The following is an 18,948-nucleotide window of genomic DNA, read 5'->3' on the forward strand; positions in this document are numbered from 1 at the left end:
CTAAGTCAGAGACGGTGGTACTCAGGCGGAACGGGTGGTTTGCTACCTCCGCGTCGGGATTGAGAACTTGCCCCAAGTGGAGTAGTTCAAGTATCTTGGGGTCTTGTTCACCAGTGAGGGTAGGGTGGAACGTGAGATCGACAGACGGGTCGGTGCAGCGTCTGCCATCATTCGGGCCCTGTACCGTCCGTCATGGTGAAGAGGGAGCTGAGCCGAAAGGCAAAGCTCTCGATCTGCCGGACGATCTACGTTCCTACCCTCACCTGTAGTCATGAACTTTGGGTTATGACTGAAAGAACACGATCCCGGATACAAGTGGCTGAAATGAGTTTCCTCCCTCGGGTGTCTGGGCTCTCCCTTAGAGATAAGGTGAGAAGCTCAGTTATCCGGGGGGGACTCTATGTAGAGTTCAGAGGAGCCAGTTGAAGTGCCTCGGGCATCTGATATGGATGCCCCCTGGACGCCTCCCTCAGGAGGTGTTCCGGGCATGTCCCACCGACAGGAGGCCCCGGGGGCGAACCAGGACACGCTGGAGAGACTATGTCTCTAGGCTGGCCTGGGAACGCCTCAGGATCCCGTTGGATGAGCTGGAGGAAGTGGCTGGGGATAAGGACATCTGGGCTTCCCCATTAAGGCTGCTGCCCCCGCGACCTGACCCCGGATAAGCGGAAGACAGTGGATGGCTAAGTTAAAATGTCATCACTTTTTGAATGGGGGTGTGTGGGACATTTTCGGGAAGGTCAGCTTTCCTTGCAGTCCCAAAAAAGTTGACACTCCTGAGAACCCAATCACGAATGTTTGGTTAAAGCCAAAAGTGGAGGATTCAATCCCCTTTTTCACAGACTGGTGTCTGCTTTTCTAATAAGAGTGGGTACTGTGGAGGGATTATCTTCCCACTCTATGACTTTGATTCGTTGACCGTCTGGGAGTCACTGAACTTGAGGGTTTGGTGTCAAGTGACGGTCATGCTGCTTTATAACACAAACAAAGTTTGCAACTCAAAGAATCCGTATCTTTGACTAAACACGAGGAGAGCCTCGGTATTGTGGACATTCTGGCAATTGGGTTGTTTTGCATTCAAACTTTGGTAAAAATTTACAGACTGAGCACATACTTTGTATCTTTGTGGGTCAGTAAAAACGGTCCTTTGACAAGTAAACAGATACTTGGATGGATGAAACAAATCAGCAAAAAAAACAACAACATTCATGCAGAAGAAACCAAACCCTCCCATGCCATAAAGAGGCCACCCAAAATAAAACCCTGATTTAGAAATCTCATTAGACCTCAGATATTGTACGGTTCCTTGAAAATTGAAACAAGATGTTCCTCAAGGCATCTCCAAAGAATCGTCACGTGATACACATTCCTGGACGTCACAGTCATCCACAATAGACCAACAAAGGGTCACGGTTCTTCAACTTTTACTTGCGTTAGTGAAAGCAAGAAGAGTTGTTTAAGGATTAGTCTCTTGGGGGTTGAACACAGGGGGTCAATAAGAAGCCCACCCAAGCCATAGAGACCTTCTAATTCTTCAAAAGCACCAGGACTTCACTATCTTTCAAGAATCCCAACTCTTGCACAGGCTTGGATGTTGATGCCAGGGTAGCTATCCAAAACACAACTACATTTCTCCTTACTTTTTTGGGAATGCGGGGGCAATTCGAGCCGAGCGTGTGTGGAAGTTGCGCAACAATACGGAAAAAGGAGTTGACGCACCGGAAATGTGAAGCAACACATATCGCAAGAACTGGTCAAAGAGACCTGATAATTCTCCCGTTTGATATCTCATTCGGAACATAAGTGGGACAGAACTGAAATGCAGAATCAAATCAATGTGAGCAGATGGATTATCATGCATTCTTATACTTGTTCGTGTCAGGTCGGCTCTGAGGAGAATCACGGCGTGTTACGTAACGCTATTGCGTCCCGGCGCATGCCTTCGCACAAAGAGTTGGCATGCTGGCTCACATTCAGGCCAGAGGAGGAAGAAGGCTTGTCACAGTTTTGGACAAAGAGGAAAAGGATTATAGAGGTGTTTGTGAAATCATCCGCAAATTCCACCCGATTTAGGCAACTGGACTTGGCCTTGATTGTTCTGCCAACGGAAGCTACAGTATATGATACTGTGTATCACTTCTCAGGTTTCTCAAATTCATCTTGTTTTTTTGCCTGTTATCACTTATTTGATCAAAGCAAGAAATGGAAAAAGAAAAACATACTTTTAAGGATGATACAGAGTTTGTTCACAGAACAAAAGTCCTTCATCTGGTCCCAAATTAAGTTTTTACTTTGTATATTGGAGATAATTTGTTGCTTGGTTCTATGATTATGACTTAGTCAAAGTCAAGTAATGTGGGTTGGATGTGGCCCGTGAGAATATTTTCTCCGGTCTCTGATTTGTTTTGGATACTTACAAGTTTGCTGCTATTGGACGAGTGAAAAGTCAAGTCAAGTCATGGGCTGCACGGACCACAGACTATTGCAAACCACAGACCATTATTACACCATCCCCTGATCCAAAACCTACATGAGGGCAAGGAAAAACCTCAATCTGAGGAAAATGAAGTAACCTTGAGAAGGGATTGCAGGATGACCCGTAAACATGGAAAAATTGAAAATGAATGTGCTGTAAATAAATCCTTTTTTTTAATTTTTATTGTTATTTTTCTTTGTTTTTGGCTATTGTCATTGTTGCAATGTGTATTAAACGATGTGATCATCTCTGAAGAGCAGGAGGACGCTTTACACCAAAACACCAGATGATGAAGATGCTGTATCTGAGTCAGATCAGAAGGCTTCTCATGCTACTGGTATCCATGGAAACAAGTACTATTCGAAGGCCTCAAAAGGCCTAGAGATGGAATGGCGCCACCAGGTTGTACTTGCCCAAGACACACCACAGGAAGTGATGTCCCTACGACGCTGGCGGTTAAGGGATCTATGAATCGTGAACAGCCTGAACTGAGCTCATGTTTAGCATTAGTAGTAAGATGTAGGCTTTAGTATTGTCTAGCAGTGCTTTAGGGGTCGCTAGCATTGCACATTAGTAACTAGCATTGACAACTTACTTCATTTTCAACAATCAGTCTGGCCATCGGCAATTCGTCAAATGTTTTTTCGGCTCTAGGTCCATTCAACTTTTAAACCCCTGACTTATGCCATCATACAGACGCTCTCCTAATTACGAACATTCGAGTTACGAAAAACGGTAGATAAGAACATTTTTTTCGGGATGTTGAAAAATATCCGGATATTGCTGTAAGTTAGATTTTGTATTGTGTGGACCTTTTTCAGAGTTCCAGACATTCCTCTAGTGCTTTTTGCTGCCACTGTCGTTATGTGGCATTGTGAGAGGTCACCCAGCATCCACTCCGAAAAGAAAATCTGGCTTGCTCTTCCTAGTTCGTGTGTAAACATTGTATACTGTATTTCCAGCGTGCTAAGAACTTTGACATTTTTATTATTTAATATCTCATGCATCCATTCAATATGGTTGGTGTAAAGTGTAAAGAAGAACATTGCTAAAATTTGTCCTATACTGTCTCAGTCGGATGCGGAGATTATATTCACGCGTTTGTTACCTCCCGTCTCGATTACTGTAATGCACTACTCTCCGGTCTCCCGAAGTCCAGAATGAAGTCTTCAGCTGGTAGCTGTAGCGAGGCTTTTAACTAGGACAAAAAAGTCCGATCACATCGCACCGATTTTGGCTAACCTGCATTGGCTCCCTGTTAGCCTAAGATGTGATTTCAAGGTTCTCTTAGTATTATACAAAATCATACATCGACTTGCTCCCTCATATCTTTCAGATCTGATTTCCCCTTATATTCCGGTCCGAAGCCTTCGTTCTGAGAGCGCCGGTCTTCTGGTGATCCCAAGAGCCAAGAAGTGTTCCGCTGGTTCGAGAGCGTTCTCCATCCGGGCATCGGTGCTGTGGAATGCTCTTCCCCCTGAGATCTGATCTGCAACCTCAGTGGAAATGTTTAAATCTAATCTTAAAACACACTTCTACTCTATAGCATATGAATAACCTATACTTTTTGTGGACAATATCTCTGTATTATTTGTGATTGCAACATCCTTTGCTGTCTGGTAATCCTGAAAGGGGGATGCCACATGTGCGGTCCCTTCTCAAGGTTTCTTCATTTTCCTCATGTTGAGGTTTTTGAGTTTTTCCTTCCAGATCAGGGGATAATGTAATAATAGTCTGAAAAAATAGTCTGTGTAATAACCTGTGAAGCCCTTTGAGACTCTTTGTGATTAAGGGCTATACCGTACAAATAAAAATGACTTGACTTGAGAAGAGGCGAGCCGTTTCATTTGAAACGAAAGTGGAATAAGATTGCTTGATGCGGTTGAGAAAATGGTCGGAACGCTTTTTTTCGTCCACTTTTTACCACGGAAGAGGAAGTAGCCTAACTCTTGAAGCCCTTCTTCCAAAAGCAAGTTAAACTTGACGTTATTTATCTTTATAGAGCATATTATTTCATAAAATGTTTATTTTTCAGTACAAAACAATACAGGTTACTTATAAAAGCCTTAAACATACTTGTACAAACCTTAAACATATAAAGTATAACACTGAAGCAATTCACGAACAAATTCAACTTACGAACGATCGTTTGTAAGTAGGGCAGCGTCTGTAGTTATTGGAAAGATATCGACGACATCATTTTAGTTATATTCCCAATAGTCTGAACAACTTCTATTTGGGAAGGCGACTTTCTGCCCCCAGCATGAAAGCGTGAACACTTACTAAAAAATACCCGAAGCCCCTCGCCGCTGTACGAGGCAGAGCCACGGGCGAGACGGAGATAAAAATACTTTTTGCGGCCCATTCTGTCTGATGCTATCCTGGCTCGTTGCCGTGGCAACAGGAAGGAAGCAGAATCGTTGCCCTGGCTCAGCAGGATGGGCTGAAATAACTGTGACAGGAATAAAGAGGGTGAGCAAGTGCAGCAACCGAACAGTCTAGATAATAACCCAAATGTACAAAATGCCGGAATATGAATGTAAATCTTAAATGTGTTTCGAGGATTTATGATACGTTTACTCTGGACCGTTCATTTTTGCGGGCATGTCAAGAAAACACAGGAAACTTCTCAGAACTTATCCAATGTGACCCAGCCAATGAAACGGCTTGTATGTCGTATAGTTGTTTTGTGGGGCGGGGGGTGTTGCGTGCGAGGTGAAAAAATTAAATCAAAGGACATTGGAGGTTAAAGTTGCACCCAGGTCAGTCATTTTGGGAAACTGCATTGACCTAGATCGGGGGTCTCCAACCTGGTCCCCGCAGGCACCCGGGTGCCCCCTGAGGACAGCTAATGTGCCCGTGGACCTGTTTTGAAAATACTCTAACCAGTCGTTGTGATTTTCTAGTAATTTTCAAATTCTTATATTTTATTTACATTTTTTCTTTCTCTTTTTTTCTTTCATTCTATCTCTCTCCTTTTCTTTCTATTTCTCTTCACTTTTTATTGATTGTTTTTCATTTCTCTTTTTCTTTTTCTCTCTTTTTTGCCCATGTTTGCTCTTTCCCCCGGTTTTTGTTTGCTCTCTCTCTCTCTCTCTCTCTCTCTCTCTACTTTTCTTTCTTTTTAATTTTTTTTCATTTCTCTCTTTTTTCTTTCTATCTCTTTTGCCTATTTTTGCGCTTTCCCTTCCTCTTTCCTTCGCTCTTGTCTTTTTCTGTCTCACTCTTTCTATCTCTCTTTCTCTTCCTCTGCCTTTCTCATTTTTATTTTCAATGATTAACCTGTTATTACCATAGTAACAAAAAGTAGTACAAGATACAATTTTATTTTTAAAAATGTAAATCAGACAAGGTGCCCTTCAGACTAATAGGTAGCAAAAAGTAGTTCTCAGCTTGAATCTTTCCTGTTAATTTGATTAAGTTTTTCTTAGTCTTGATGGCATTGAAAAACGTTTGGTCTTTACCTTTTACAGTAATTTCTGGAATACAAGACGCTACTATTTTGCAAAGTTTTAAACACTGTGGCTTTAAATACGGTGCAGGTTGTTATTTTTTGTGTGGCTGCACTTAGGAATATGGCAAGCTGCTCTTTTCCACATTGCCCGAGTTAAAAAAAAAAAACACCTCGGTGACGTCGGGAAACATTTATGACACCCTTGAGAGGAAATTATTTTTTTTGTCAACATTGTATATATAATACATAACAGGAGGAAAACGGGAAGTTTAACATTACTTTATTGAATATTTACAACATACAATATTTTTCACAAACTAAGTTCTTAATTTATTCATCTAAATTCAACATCAGTACAAGTTATCGACAGAAAACCTGTTCTTCCCTTTCTGTATCATTGCCATCATTGTCATCATTGTCACGTCACTGCTGTTTCCTTTAATCTTCCAGGATTGATGACAAGCGAATGCAATGTGGTCCCTCACCACAGCAACCATCCTCATACGATGGTCCGGCCACCATGCCTCCCTCCGAAAATGTCAACATTTGACAGGGACGTGCGAAGATGATCTGTGCCGTCTTTGTGGTGAAGAAGAATGGGCTCTGGTGCCCCGCACTCAAGAATGCCAGTTAACAACGCTAACTTCTCCTTCAGGAACTAAGAAGCCTCCCACATAAGAGAGATGATTATCCTCAGGCGGTTGAGTGACTCAACAACAACAACAACCGCAGCAACCACCAATGACAACAGGACAAAAACCAAGTTTGGGATGCAATCTGGCGCTATTCTCCACACTGTCACTGGAACTGTCGTCTAGAATTAGAATAGAGTATACCTTTATTATCATTGTTACAAAATGGGTTGAACATATTGTGACAACGAAATTGGACGTGGCACTCCAGGTTCACATTTTACTGTGAGGATGAAAAAACAAACAAAAGATAAAGGATAATTTACACAATGTTTACACAAGAAGGTGTGGGCATGTAGAGGCAGAATGTGTTTACATTGGGCGTTTACTTACAGTTTTGGGATCGTATTAGTGCAATATGCGGTAGTGATAAATAGGCAACATTGTGCAAAGTAAGCATAGGTATAAATACAATTTTACATCTGTATGAGGTAGTGTGTTTGCAAGAGTTTCAGTTTTTTGTGCAGTGTGTGTTAAGGGTGGTGATGGCTCTGGGGAGGAAACTATCCCTGAGTCTGTTTGTTTTTGTTTTGTGTGACCTGTAGCGTCTGCCGGAAGGCAGCAGGTCGAAGAAGTGGTGGCTGGGGTGAGAAAAGTCCTCGATGATGCTCACATTTTACGCTATGCAGCCCTCATTTGCCTTTTTTACGGTGCAGCAGTAAATATATGCTTGTCTATGTAATCGGTATGGTGAATGGTCACATGATCCAAAAACACGTGATGTAAACAACTTAACTTATTTCAAATGTGCGGGGGCATGGTGCCGTTGGAGTTTCGTAGCAAGAGGCGTGGGCTAAATCACCCACTCGGTTGGTGCCTAGTTTGCACCGGCCCTAAAATGTAAAACATGGACGTGAATTTGTTAATATTTCTGACAGTTTAAGCCTTTGTTTAGTGCAAAGACAAAATTGAGTTTCATTCATAAATTTGAGCATGCGGCTTTTGGATCAGGTGCGCTCTGTAATCTGGAATTTATGGTACGTCTTTTTTTAATTAGATTTAATTTCCTGAGCAAAATATATGTTTCATTGTTCCCCAGCAGACATGGTATTCTGAATAATGATATCTGAGTATGTGGTTTATCGTTATAGCCGCCAGGGTCATCGGAGCACCACTGTCCGTGGTATGTCTTGGGCAAGTGCAGCCTGGCAGAGCCCATCCCTCTTCAAGCTGTTTTTTTGGGGGTAGGGATTTGTTCCCACAAATAAATCTGGTTTTCAAATACACTAGAAGTTAAAAAAACACAACTGTTTTTATCCGTCTATGGGTCAGCCATTTTGAGAATTCTGTCTTTTGAAGATGACATCAGAAAAGCTCTGGTTTCAGCTAACAATCAAGCACGGTTCACCTACTTTTGACTTGTGATTGCAACCCATGTGGAGGTGCCTTCATCTCAGTTACGCATGTAATCAATTGCCCTGCACATGGTTCCGTTTTACTGGTCTGCATGAGTAAATGCTCAAAGAGCCAGGAAGCCATTAGATTGACTTGAATTCCAGAAAGTTTTTGCTGTTAAGTAAGTTCGTGTTGAACAGGAATCTGTATGTATTGGATTTGTCTAATCTAATAAACTGTATTTGTAGTTTACGTTGCTAAAATAGTCCTTTTGTTATTTATGCATAGTCAATTCTCTAGTTTTTGTTTAGTCCTAGTTCTCAGTGTGCTGGATTTGCCGGTCTTCCCTTTCTTAATCCCTCCATTCGCCCAGCTCGTAACCTATAAACTTTGCTAAATGTTGCGCTATATTAGCCTTCAATGTGCAACTCATCCTTTCTCTACGATCATGTTTCTGTATCGTTATGCCAGAAAACAAGGAGGCAAAGGAGGACCTCTTGTCTTGGTTGCCATGGCTCCCAATTGGCCCCGCACCTGTGGCGCCAGCTGCGGCTCGACTATTTAAGCTCAGTGCTCTCACTTTTCTTTTGTCAGTCCGTCAACGAACCTCTGCCCCGCAAGACGTGGGTTCCGACTTGGTCCTGTTTCCCTTTGGCCTTTCATGTCCGGTATTGTTACCGTTTATTTTGTCCTATTTTATATCGGGTTCCAGTTTTGTTCCCATCATTTTGCCCTGTTATTTATTCTCTCCAGTATTCGTTCCCGTCTAGTTTGTCCTATTTAATTTCAATATCCTGTTTAATATCAATCCTGTCTGTCCCGTCCTGTCCGTTATCCACCCCATCTGTTCGATATTTGCTTGGGCGATTGGTATCGATCTTGTCAGTCTCTGGCTTCCTGTCTTTCCACGCCAGACCGCTGCTTAACGTACATGACTCCCCACTTCCCGTATAATAAAAGCTTGTGTCAGAAATGTCACGCATTTGGGTCCTGATCATGTTCCGGTTCTTGACACCTCTTGTAGGACAGAAAGGAAAGAGACTGTGTGTTTAGGCCTAGCACGACAAAAGCTATATGGAAAGTATGCTTCGAAACATCACAGATAACATGTGACCATCCTTAAAAAACATTTAGTTTTGTACACTCAACAAAGGAATAATACGATTTTTTTTTCGGATGCTCGAATCAGATGTCAACGAGTCTTGGGTATACCATATCTCACTACAGTCATTGCGGACCCTGAAGAGCTTAAAAATAAGTGTGAATGAATGAACACATCAGTCTTGTGTCAGCTAAAGCAACAAATAGCGCAACGACTCTTGACCAGTGAACCGGCACATCTACACATCCTTGGTACATATTGTTGAAACACTAACCTGATCTAAATGAACAAAACATGGAATGAAGAAGGATATGATGGAATACAACAAGTTTTTCCACATCAAAACACTAAAGTAAGACGACAGGTGAAGCATTCTCAAGCGTGGACCGAACAACAACTAGAAAGCAGTGACAATGAGACCATGAAGTATAATACTGGATCACTAACTACTAGCTTCAATCTGAAAGAAACATGAAAGAAAGATGCCTCAGAATATATACACTCAGGTATATAGAGCAATAATGAGAGTGCCAAAATGACCAGTGTTGATACTAGCACGTAACCAATGATCTATTCTCCATAAAAAGCACTGTGACGGTTATTAATACAATTTTGTAATTCTACTGTCATTGCTACATGGTGCGTTACTACATAGTACGTTACTACATCGTTGCGTTATTCCTATACTCCTTTAACGCAGATTAACTATGACTACATCCTCAAAGAGCAGAGCACTTCTCCTGAAGCACATCATCAGCGAGTCTTTTGACTAAGACAAGAAAGTTTAACCATCGTACTCCAATATCGGCTAACTTGCATTGGCTCCCGGTCTGATTAAGATGTGACTTTAAGGTTCTCTTACTAACATACAAAATGTTTGCATGGACTTGTGCCCCCTTATCTCTCTGATTTGATTTCCCTCTATGTTCCTACACGGAGCCTCCGCTCGGAAAATGCTCGTCTACTTGTTACTCCAAGAACCAAGAAGAAATCTCCAGGCTCTTTCGATGGCTTATGATTGTTGCCTACATTTCCTGTCCTTACCGGATGCCTGGTTGATGGTGAAATGAGGAACTCGGACGTATCGGGGTGAGCCAGTGGACAAGCGCCATAACCTAGTCCTGAAGCATGTCACCATCTGTATGGACCAGCTGGTCGAGATGGGAAACTGCGTCGTTGCTGTCACAGATTTTTTAGGAAATGCTACACATGTTTTCTTATTGATGTTCACTAGGTTTAGTGTTTTTACCCAATGCCAAATATATTGCAATTTTGTCATTCTGGAAGGGGGACTACTACTTTTGTGACCCCTTCTCAAAGTTTCTTGTTTTCCCTCATGTTTAGGTTTTCCCTTGCCCGCATGTCGGTTTCAGATCAGGGGATGGTGTAATTGTGGCCTGTGCAGACGTTTCAGACATATTGTGGTTAAGGTCTATACAAATAAATGTGGCTTGACTTGAGAGCTGAAGAGACAGTTCAGTTGAGGAGTTTTTCATAAAATAAAACAAGAGTGAACCCCGGACCATTGGTTCAGGAGAGCAATAAAAGATGGGCCTGTGTACATATTCAGACACCATCAAGGAACTTTACCAACTTGGCCACAAACCTAAACCAGGCCAGGAACCATCAGCAGCGGAGAAAGCTATCCAGAGTTGCCTCCTTAGTGGTGCCCCAGGCAGTTAAGGGATCCAGGAACTGATTTAATACACCCTTGGTGTGGTGGCGTCTGTATCATCCTCAGGTCCTCTACCAGAGTCCCTGGGAGTTTTTGAGGGTTCTGTAGTTCTGCAGTGTTTCATTGTCCCTAGGACTGCGCTATACTATTTCATTTTGGTGTCACAAAAATCACACTTCTTATTTGTCATGCAGCAGGAAGTTCCTGCTGTGAGCTTATTCAAAACGCCTGATCCCAAAGCGAGCAAATACGACTTTGGCCTCGGAGATAGCGAGCAATGAGAGGGTCAATGAGATAAGAGGCCGCTCGAGTGTGCATTTGCACACCGGGGCCCAAAGTCAATCATTCACAAAACGTCTTTCACACCCACACGCTTCCTGCGTGACGTTGTCGATAGGGCGTGCCTGGTGTCACAATCTTCACACTTTTATAATGGGTGCGCTCGTTTTCTAAGACGTGATGTCAGTCACTCAAACGTCAATCCTCTGTAAAGTTGTACAGGAACACATGATGACTGCTTATCTCATGTGTGTCAGATTTATGGCCCGCGGGCGAAATGTGGCCTGCCACGTACGTCATTTTATGTGACCCGAAAGACAATGCTGAGAGAAGCACAAGAAAAAACAACTGCATAGTTTCAAACAATGACTTGCAGTTTTGAACAATGCAGTTTTAAATATGTCCACTGGATATTGCCAAAGCCAAGCACTACTCCACCCTGACCACATACAATGGAAATTATTTCAATAGTTTTTTTTTTTTTTTATGTTTTTTTTTTTCCAAATGCACAATAGAGAACACTACAAGAAAATGCATTTTAGTGAATCACAAAAAAATGTTTTGTATTTAAACACCCTGAATCATAATGTAATTATGAGCCTCCAAAAAGACCCCTAGCCCTCTAGCTAAGACACACTTTTTATGCCAATAATTTACTCTTCCAACCCCCATGAGAATAGTTTTTCTACCATGTGGCCCCCAAGCGAAAGAGTTTGACACCCCCTAGTTTATCTCAATTATGAACTAACTAACTGGTTTAAAGATTTTGCAGAGGGGCCCGACCAAGAGGAATAAATGATTGATTAATTGATTGGTTAATTGGTAGATTCAGAAAAATCCGTTTTTTTTCATACTCATTCATTAATAAATATACATGCAGAAGCTTACTTGTCTTTTTATTTGTTCATATTGTCAAAACCAGAACAAACAGTAGACCCAAACGTGTAGCGTTTCACATCAAGCTTTATTGAGGAAGCGGAGAAGTAAGGCGCGGGAAAACAAACGCCAGTGATTCTGTGATCGCTGGGCAGGAGAAGCGAGATCGGAGGGCAGAATCGAGTTGAGCAGCAGAGACGGGAGATCGGCGCGTGGTCAGTGTACGGAAACAAGTTGGGCAGCCGGGACGGATGATCAGAGCGTGGTCGGAGAAGGGAATCAAGTCAGGTAGCCGGAATGGGATATCGAAGCATGGTCGGAGGAAGGAATCAAGTCAGGTAGCCGTAGACAATCGGGAAGCCAGGGGCAGACGAGTAGGATACAGGATGGGACAGGACAGATGGGAGCCAGAGTCAAAAAGTGCTTGTCTTGCATGTGCGGAGGTTCGCTGACGGACTGACCAGGAGTGAATGAGAATATTGAGTTTAAATAGAAGGGGAACCAATCAGGAAATGACCAGCAGCTGGAGCCAAACCAGGGGGCAAAGGTGAGGGCAATGGGCAAATCATGACATATTTATAGGACAAATGATTGATTGATTGCCCCCCCCCCAAAAATTTTTATATATATATATATATATATATATATATATATATATATATATATGCATTCTCTATAATTATTAACAAATATACATGCAGACATGTTTTTGTTATTTTATTATTTATTGCCAATTTCATCAAATTGGAACGAATGCTAATTAAAAAAAACAAATAAGCGGTCAAATCATGCTTAATGCTCTCAAAATAGGTGTGTCCTATGTAGGAATGGGTAGAATATTTTGTTTATTTTCTCTTCTAATATAATATTTGTTTTTATTTTGCTGTCTTTGTTTTTGTCTTATTTTATACTGGGATGTTTTTAAACTGCTCCAGAATGGAAATGTGTATTAACCTTTCCTTTTAAGGGGTTATTGTGCCGTTTAACATGGTGTGACCTCTTTTCAGATGGTATTAAAAGATAGTTCTCAGTGTGCTTTTGCTTTTCATTTGGCTCCCTTGGAAGTAGCACGTTGAATAATATAACATTTTAGAGTTCATATGTTTCATATGTTAGAGTTCAAAATGTTAACTCACTGATAATTTGCTAGCGTGTAAAGGTATAAAAGTCACACTTCCTCTTTGCATTTCCTTTTACTCAAAAAAATATTCTTGGTAAGTGTTGCAATGCCACTTTCAACACGCATAATCACAAAGAACCATGCCAAAAATAAATAGGAAGACATATTCCATCCATCCATCCATTATCTGCATCGCTTATCCTCAGTCGGGTCACGGGAGTTCTGGAGCCCATCCCAGCCATCTTCGGGCAGTGGGCAGGGGACACCCTGAACTGGTTGCCAACCAGTCGCAGGGCACACAGGGACAGACAACGACTAAATTTATAATGTGATTGTCAATGTAATAATGTGCTGATTAACTAATAGAACTAATATAGCTGAAAACTCATAATGACAACATACTCAGTCACGCATTTTAATAATCCGTTTGTATACAGGGAACATCAAACAGAAGGATGTGGATTCACTCCACAGGCAAAAGGTTGATAGTTCTGAACATCTCACCTCCATAAAGGGTGACAAAACTCTTTGAAGTAAGAAAAATACTCAACCGTAAGGTTCTTTGCAATGCTCAATATTTGGTGTTAATGCATGATTAATTACAAAAATTATATCACCCAATGTCCAATATTGAAAACAGTAACACGCGGAATAAACATATCTCTTATATTCTTTCAATTGAAAATAAATATTTCAACACTTGGTGATTAAATTACAAAATTTGACATGCATTTTTTTTGATAATCATTAGACTTTATATCTAGAAATTCTTACATAATACTAGGTTCAATTCATCCCAATGGTATTCATAACACATTTCTATGTTGACATCACCAAACCGTTTTCCCTGAGGCGACGTTGAATCCCTGTGATTTGGCGCCTGGCCTGTTCCCGTTCCCCGCGGGCGTAATTAATTCCCGCTTTTTATTATCCTTTATCAAGCGGCAAAGACATTACCTGTGTCACATGAGGCGTGATGGCGCCGGGGGCGGCGGAGGGGGGGGGGGGGTTCAAGGAGCATCCTTGTCGTCGGGTTGCCTGGTAACCATCAGGTCACCACTCAGCCATCGTTATGGTCTTTATCCTCTTCTACGCTCTGCAAACAAGATGTTGAGGATCAAAGTCATTTCCTGTTTGACTGCAAGTGCTAATCTTATTCGTCCATATTTTTTCATGAGCTCACTCAGTGCCATCGATGTATTTTCACGTCATTTGCCGTTTTTCCTTGCCAACACTCAAACCATTTTATTTAAAGCCCCCGGTGCGAATTATTTCATCACTAGATGGCACTGTATTATTCAAAGCGAATGGAAACCCGTGCCACAACAAATATTACACACTGTCCCTTTGATGCTAGAATTGGCATAATTATTAGCGCAATTTAGTTAAAAATTGAAGTAACTATATTTAAAATGAGAAACATAAAACAGCAGCATATTATTTTGATCATACTAAAACAATTTTTACTAAAATGAAAAATAAAAACGTTAAATGAGCGAAAGCTCCAAAATGCGCTTTTTTCAATTAATTTTTTTAAATATGAAATTTAGTAGCCTACTGTCCCTTTAAGATATGTTTTCCACCCAGGTAAGAAAAAAAAAAAAGTAAATCTACTGGAAGTATACAATTTCAGTGAAAAATATATCGTAAAATTAAAACTGAAAACATCAAAAAATATGTCATAATATTAAGTAAAATGTCATAAAATTAGAAAAAAAACCGACAGTTTGTGAAAATGGGTTTAATTTTTTTGCAGAGTATCCTTTTGTTGTGAAGTTCATTAAAATATTGTAAAAGTCCCCAAACAAATGTTGAAAATAGGGAAAGACTATGAACATTCTTTCAATGTGAGATTAATTTTGTTCTAAATTAAAGTAAAAATACCATATTATTAGAAAAAAATAAGTGACATTTTCTAACAAAAGGTTAAAATAATTATTCATTTTTTTAATGCGAGTATAATTTAGTTTTAAATTCAAGTAAAAATATCTTATTATTTAAAAAAAAAGCGACATTTTCCAACCAGGGGGTAGACTTATTTTCATTTTTGCAATGTGAAAAGAACATGAGCAAAGTCAACATGACTACTATAATACCTCCCATTGCACAATATTTAGAAAAACAAAGTCAAAGTGTAAATAGCGTGAACTAAACGATGTCAAAACATTTGGAAAAAAAAACAAAAAAACTTCAATGACAATGACTGATTATGACTGAAAAAAGGTCCGCTGTTGAAGCAATCATTAGAAAATTGAGGAAGCTAAAACATGACATCAATCTCAATTTGAGTAGAGTCCCATGCAAGATATCACCTCGTGATGTGTCAGTGATTCTAAGATAGGTTATTGTACCAAATATTCACATTAATTTCTCAGGTGTTTAAATACCTATATCACATGAATAAATCGTTAAAAAAAAATCATGCATTTTTATTTCTGGATTTTTCTTTTTAGTTTATCTGTCTCACAGTGGACATGCACCTACGATGATAATTTCAGACACAGATAGTGTTCAAATACTTATTTTCTTCACTGTAATTATATATATATATATATATATATATATATATATATATACATACGCATTCGTCCATTATTTGCACCGCTGATCCTCAATAGGGTCGCGGGGGCACTGGAGCCCATCCCAGCTATCTTTGAGCGGTGGGCAGGGGACACCCTCAACTGGTTGCCAGCCAGTCGCAGGGCACACAGAGACAGACAACTCACTCGATCAGTCACACCTCGGGATAATTTGGACCGGCCAATTAACCTGACATGCATGTTTTTTGAATGTGGGAGGAAACCGGAGTGCCCAGAGGAAACCCAGGCAAGCACGGGGAGAGCATGCAAACTCGGCACAGGAGGATTTGATCCCATGACCTCAGAACTGTGCCCCTGACGCGCTAACCACTATAACGCCTATATTGCAATCATGGCCAAATAGATTGCGAAATATCTTCGGGTGAGCACACAAACAGGAAGAAAGATGACCAACAATGACTAAATTAAGGAGTCCTGGGTTGGACTGCTGACTCAACTTGACTGTTTGTTCCTCATTTCCTGTGCTGAATTCATAAGTCAACCCATTGTCAACAAAGAACATAGTTTTTGACTTACCCCTTCAGGCCTTAATGTGTATTTTTCATTTCAGAGCTCCCTTGAAAAGTCTCATATGAATAAATTTACTGTATGTTATAACAAAACAATGATGTCTTTGAATGAGCAGTTGAAATTAAAATATAATTTGCGGATTAGTGAAGACCATACCTAAACAAGGCAGAATTATTCCGCTTTTCATTCAAAAGTGGGTATCACTTAATTTTTGGCACCTGAACGCAGGAAAAAAATTGATTTATATTGATTTATTTATGATTTAAAAATGATTTATTCTCAATAACTGCTCTGAACCTTGACAAATGTAAAATCACCCGGAGTGACTGTCAACAATCTAGGTGTCATAATTGATCATTATCAGTTGTTTCAGTTACAAAATACAAAAATAAGACTAGAAGACCTTTTCTCCATATTAATAACAATTTGTAGATTCACCTAATGCCATCAATATCTGATGCCGAGATAATAATTCTTGTATTTGTTACTTCTTATCTCGATTACTTTAATGAATTACTGATGTCTGGCTCCCGGTAAACTCAGTCAGCAAAGGTGACAGTCCAAGTGTTCAGCAGGTATTACTCGTAATAAGCTCACTGAAATAACAAAAAGGCTGTAACAAGAGAGTTTCGGATGTGGCGAGGTAGGCACAAACTAGCACCGAGCCAAGGAGACTGGGTGTTTAAATAGTGAAGAGGGAGGGGTGTGATTGGAGGCTAATCAGGACAAGTGACACCAGGTGTGGGGAGTCAGAATGTGAATGACCTTTTAAGGTAAGGGCAAGCGAGGGTGAGAGATAGAGAAAGAGAGGAAACCAAACATAGTGCAGAAAAGCGACCTCTCCTACTAGGTTTGTTGAGTTTTTTCCTTGCCCGCATGTAGGTTTTAGATCAAGGTATATTGTAAGTGTGGTCTGTGCATTGTTCTCTGCAATTAAGGGCTGCACAAAGACATGTTGGGTTCTGGCTTCCATTGCATTTTGCCTGCTTTTACTAAATACTCGCACTAGACACTCCCTTCTAAATTCATGTTTGTTTGAAATCTTGATCAAATATGAAATGCTTCTAATTATTCAGTCCTTATTTTTTCACCATTTAATTTTTACAATTTTCGGATTTTATTTTTTCAAATTTGCAGAAGTTTCTTGTTTCGTCATGAGTAGACAATTAGTATGTGACGTATTACTGTGCTGAGCATCTGCAGGGTGAGACATGCAATTCTCTTGCCTCATTTCAGAGGGCAATTGTGAGACCAAGGACTCTAATTTTGAGCACATCTGAGCCCCTAATAATAAAATTTGTATTTTAGCAAACTAACTCTAAGTCAAGCCGCACAATGATTATTTCATAATGGAGTATAGCTATCTATTAATGCCTTTATTCAAAAGAAGCAACACTTGGACATATTTTACAAGTTAAGGTAAGAAAATTAATAATGTTTCTATATGACCATGTGTATACTGTACTTCCTGTTTCTGCCATTTAGATGATGATAGATTAAATGTCATTAAAATGAGATGTTTGCGTGGTATGTGTGGAGTGACATGACTGGATAGGTTAAGGAATGAGGAAGTAAGGAGAGGAACAGGTGTGGTTAGAAGAGCTGGCTGAGAGGGTTGATGAAAATGTTCTGAGATGAATTGGACAAATGGAAAAAATGTATGAAGGCCGTTTGACTAGTGTGTAGTACAGAAGTGGTGGGAAATAGAATGAGAGGAAAGGCCCAAATGTGGTTTGATGGAGGGGGTGAAACGTGCATATTGCTACTAGTTTGACTAACTTGCACTGGCTCCTAGTTCGCTTAAGATGTGACTTTAAGGTTCTCTTACTAACGTAATATTTGCATGGATTTGCGCCCTCTTATCTCTCAGATTTGATTTCGCCCCGTGTCCCTGCACAAAGCCTCTGCTCGGGAAATGCCGGTGTACTTGTGACTCCAAGGGCCAAGAAGAAGTCTGCAGGCTCGAGAGAGTTCTTCATCCGAGCCCCGGTCCTGTGGAATGCTCTGCCTCCGGAGATAAGATCTACAACCTCAGTGGAGGTTTTTAGATCTAGATTTAAGACCCACTTCTATTCAATAGTTTATGATTGATGCCCACCTCACACTTTTCTTTTCGGTCTTTTTCCGACTGCATGGCGGGTGGTGATCCGAGGATGATTTGAGATGAGTCAGCGGATCAGCATCTGGACCTGAAGCATGTCAACGCCTGCATCGACCAGCCGGCAGAGAGGAAGCGGTGTCGTTGCTGTTATGGACTTTTTGGACCATTTTACAGGCTTGAGGCGTCGTTGCTGTCATACACTTTCTGGACAAATTTCAACATATTCCCTATTGTTTTGTGGACCGTTACCCAGTGCTAAATCTATTGCAGCCTGGTCATCCTGGAAGGGGGATTACCGCTTGTGAGACCCTTTCTCAGAGTTTCTTTTTTCCCTGTACTGAGGTTTTGATTCTTTGCTCGTCTGCCAGTTAATTTAATGGATGCAAGGATGTGTGCTAGGGATAAATGTGAATGGCTAACTTGGCCTGCTCGGGCCAGGAGAGTCGGAGGTGGCATCATGCGGAAGGGGGACACACCAAGGTTTGCTGCCGGGCCTCTCTGCTGATGAACGATTGCATGGCACAGCAATTCACCCCTTGTTGTGCTGTGGGCTTAATGTTCGGTGTCAGGTTGGGAAGAGCGATGGGGAATGAATGATTGGTGAATGTGTTCTTGACTCTAGCCATCTCCTACTAGATGTATATGGTTTCGGTATATAGTTTCATTTATTTGTAAATCTAACTGTGCATGACCAGACAAAACAGCACTTCCTGCCTTAGTACATAATA

This window comes from Urocampus carinirostris, chromosome 6 (assembly GCF_059441175.1).
Source record: "Urocampus carinirostris isolate Australia breed hairy pipefish chromosome 6, RoL_Ucar_1.0, whole genome shotgun sequence".
Taxonomy (NCBI): domain Eukaryota; kingdom Metazoa; phylum Chordata; class Actinopteri; order Syngnathiformes; family Syngnathidae; genus Urocampus; species Urocampus carinirostris.